This window comes from Dioscorea cayenensis, chromosome 20 (assembly GCF_009730915.1).
Source record: "Dioscorea cayenensis subsp. rotundata cultivar TDr96_F1 chromosome 20, TDr96_F1_v2_PseudoChromosome.rev07_lg8_w22 25.fasta, whole genome shotgun sequence".
Taxonomy (NCBI): Eukaryota; Viridiplantae; Streptophyta; class Magnoliopsida; order Dioscoreales; family Dioscoreaceae; genus Dioscorea; species Dioscorea cayenensis.
This window is the reverse complement of record NC_052490.1, coordinates 23,391,474-23,395,418: the sequence shown is the minus strand read 5'-3', so window position 1 is coordinate 23,395,418 and position 3,945 is coordinate 23,391,474. Positions and strand designations below refer to the sequence as shown.

Here is a 3,945-nt window from a genome sequence, read left to right as displayed (position 1 = left end):
GGTTCTACGGCTTTGACATCGCGCGTCATTTGGAAGAAGGTTATTGGGAGAGTTTTCGTCGGCATCGATCCGGCGGGGTGTATCCTAGGCCGAACAAAGGATTCCTTGACACAACCATCGAGGGGGTTTCTTTATGGATTCATTGCTTTTACATTCGATTTCTTCGATTGTACTTAGCTCCATGGAGAGCTAAACCCCTAGTGGGTACTTAGGTGATTGTGAACCCTAGGATGTATTCGTTTCATTGAACTTCTTTATTATGCTTTCAATAAATTGATGTTTATTGCGAGTTCCAACCTTGAATGCTTGATTGTATGAACATTTCCCCTAGAGTGACACTAGGGTTGAGAGTTCTTGTTGGTAACCTTATGAGTGAGTGACACACCACCAGCGTTAGATAAAGCTAGGTTGGAGAGGGTTGAGAGGGTGAGTCGAGAGGTACAGGAGCGTCCCCTTTCCCCTCCGATGTGGTAGATTCGACCTCCGTTCCTTGAGTTCTTTGCGGCCATAATAGAGTGAATGGTCTAAGGGATGAACCTCCGCTGGGGCTTAGTTGCAATGGAGTGAAGCGTTGAGGGGATCTTAGTATCTAGGGCTTAATTGTGGCTAGGGACCTTCCGCCTGGACCAAAGGGTTAGGTCTGTAATTAGGAAGCGATTTATCACTTGGAATCCCTAGAGCTCATTGCAACTTTATTCGAGTGCGAGGTTGAGAGGTTATTTAATCTCTCCTCCGGGACATGAATAGAGTTAGGAATAGTTGACCTTAGATTTGGGACTATGTATGTAAGGATTTCCACGACTCACCATTGCATTGATTAGGAAGCGTAATAGAGAGTTCTTGCACTTGAAGCGATTATCCTATGCGAAGCATCATCAGAGTATCACATCTTTATCGATTGGCTTACCTCCTTCTTACTTTTGCTCTCTTACTTGTTGCTTTTAATTGTTGAGAATTGAATAATTATCACACTCCTTATCATTGATCTTTCACATAGCTAAGAAACGAATTAAGTGTCTTTACTCCGTACTCCCTGTGGATTCCACCCCGCTCACCCGGGATTATTACTTCGACAAACCCGTGCACTTGCGGGATATACGCAAGGGGACCTTGTCAAGTTTTTGGCGCCGTTACTGGGGAGCTAGGCGTTTAAAGATACTTTGAACTTTGTTTTCTTAGCTATTTGACCACACATTCTAATTCATATCTTTTTATTCTATCATCGTTCTGATTGTTTTTTCTTTCTTTTTGGTGCAGCTCCAGGTTATGACCCGAGGGAATCCATCAATATTGATTGAAGGAGACCCTGAGCTTGAACGTACACTCAGAAGAAAAGGGAAAGAACCTGTGCAAGAACAGCATAATCTAGCTGATTTGGAAGTAGAAGGATCTGAAAACATGGCAGAACAAAATGAACAACAATGAACACTATCCGATTATGCCAGACCTTCAGTGTTGGGGACACAATCGAGTATTGTGTGTCCCCCAATTACAGCTCAGAACTTCCAGCTATAGCCGGCATTCATCCATATGCTGCAGCAGTCCGCACAATTCAACGGTTTCGCCGATGAGGATCCAAATAGTCAGATAGAGAGCTTCCTCGAGGTGTGCGACATGCTGAAGATAAATGGTGTGACGGATGATACCATCAAATGGAGAGCCTTCCCATTTTCCTTAAAGGGGAGAACAAAGCAGTGGCTACACTTATTGCTTAGAGCATCAATCACTACATGGGAGGAGATGGTAGAAGCTTTTCTAGCCCGTTATTTCCCTCCCGGAAAATCAACAAAGCTTAGGAATGAGATCTCATCCTTTGTGCAGTTGGAATTGGAGTCTCTATTTGAGACATGGGAAAGGTTAAAGGAACTCCTGCGAAAGTGTCCGCAACACGGATTCCCAGAGTGGATGATTGTTCAAACCTTCTACAATGGTTTGAACCCGAGTACAAGGCAACTCTTGGATGCGGCGGCAGGAGGTACCTTATGTAGCAAGACCCTCGATGAGGTTCGTCAATTGATTGAGGAAATGGGGTTAAATAGCTACCAGTGGAATGCTAGGGAGAAGAAAAAGATGGCCGGTCTCCATGAAATTGATGCGGTAACTTCATTGGCGGCCCAAGTAGAGAGTTTGAGTAAGAAGCTAGATCTTATAGCTTCGAATAGAGTTGCGGCCGTGACTAATTGCACCGGTTGTGGTGGAGGACATGCTCCCTCCGATTGCCCAATTGTCATTGGTGATGTTTCTTCAGTTGAGAACGTTGACTTTGTAGGTAATGGCATGAGACCTCAAGGAAACCCATACAGCAATACCTACAACTCAGGTTGGAAGAATCATCCAAATTTTTCATGGAGCAATCAAGGACCACAGAAGACCATGAGGCCATCGGGTTTACAACAACAGCAACAAGCCCCTCAAGTGGAAAATAGAATTTCAGGCTTGGAAACCCGAATGATGGATTTGGAGAAGCACTTGGCTAGATTTGTTCAATTGGCAAATAGAAGTTTTGAATCAGTCGAGGCTACACTTCGCAACCATATCGCCTCTTTGACCAATCTTGAAAATCAGGTGGGGCAAATTGCGAAGTCTCTCTCCGAAAGGCCACATGGAAGTTTACAAGGCAATACGGAAACCAATCCTAGAGAACATGTGAAGGCGATCACTTTGAGAAGTGGCCGTGAGGTTGAAGGGAGGCTTCTGAGGAAAAGCAGAAAGAACACGCACCCGAGGTTGTAGAGGTTGAGAAGGGAGTAAACAAAGAGAAAGAGATGTCACCCCCACCTTTCAAGCCAAGAATCCCTTATCCCTCTAGATTGAAGAATGACCAAGGGGATGAACAGTATAAGAAGTTCCTGAGTCTGTTCTAGCAACTCCACATCAATATTCCTTTTGTAGAGGCATTGGCTCAAATGCCTAAGTACGCGAAGTTCCTAAAAGGCTTATTGACCAACAAGAGGAAATTGGAGGAGAGTGCTTCAGTGGTGCTAGATGCTTCATGCTCGGTGGTGTTGCAAAAGAACATGCCGAATAAGAAGAAAGACCCAGGAAGCTTCATCATTCAGTGTAACATCGGCAACTTAGGTGAGCAAATGGCATTGGCGGATTCAGGGGCGAGCATCAACGTCATGCCATATACTTTCTTCCAAAAGCTAGGCTTGGGTGAGCCTAGGCCTACTCGGATGACTTTACAATTGGCGGACCGAATGGTACGACATCCGAGAGGCATCATTGAAGACGTGCTTGTCAAGGTGGACAAGTACATTTTTCTGGTTGACTTTGTAGTGCTAGATGTCGATGAGGATGCAGATGTACCCTTGATACTTGGGAGACCGTTCTTGCGGACTTCCAAAGCATTGATTGACATAGACGGCGGGGAGCTCAGATTGAGAATTGAAGACGATAAGCTCACATACCGCCTTGCTAAAGCCATGCGGCATTCTCTCGATTTTGATGATACTCTATACTTTCTAGACACTACTGATGAAATTGTTGATGAATATATGCAGGAAATGTTTAACCCGGATCCTTATGAAGGTTTGTTCGACCAAGAGGAGAGCAATGAAGAAGTAATGATGCTTGGTTCGACTGGAGAGGAAACATCTACCCCGGGGATCTTGAAGAAAGTGCTCCGAAAAATGAAGAGGGCTCGAAGACGTCAACGAAAACTGTTCCAAGACTGTTGGAGACGTAAAGGAGCCAAGGAAGTTGGACGAACCATTGCTAGGTGGTCCGAAGCCCGATAGTACACCCTCTACCCTCAAGAGACTTTGCTCATCATGCTTTTAAGCCATGGGTAAGAGGGCAACATTCATTCATGAACCCCCGTGAGGTAAGAAAGATACGTCAAGCTTAGTGACGTTAAACAAGCGCTTCTTGGGAGGCAACCAAAGTGTTACTGTTTTCTTACTTTTTAGTTTAGTTTGTTACATGAATAAACTGTTAAGTGTT

General features: G+C 44.6%; 1 non-coding gene across 1 annotated transcript; it reads right to left on the bottom strand.

Moving 5' to 3' along the window:
- Nucleotides 1–1,788: 1,788 nt before the first annotated feature.
- On the bottom strand, nucleotides 1,789–1,895 carry LOC120252119. The gene has a single exon (XR_005533666.1). It is a non-coding gene; the product is annotated as a small nucleolar RNA R71 (small nucleolar RNA).
- Between the last annotated feature and the right edge of the window lie 2,050 nt (nucleotides 1,896–3,945).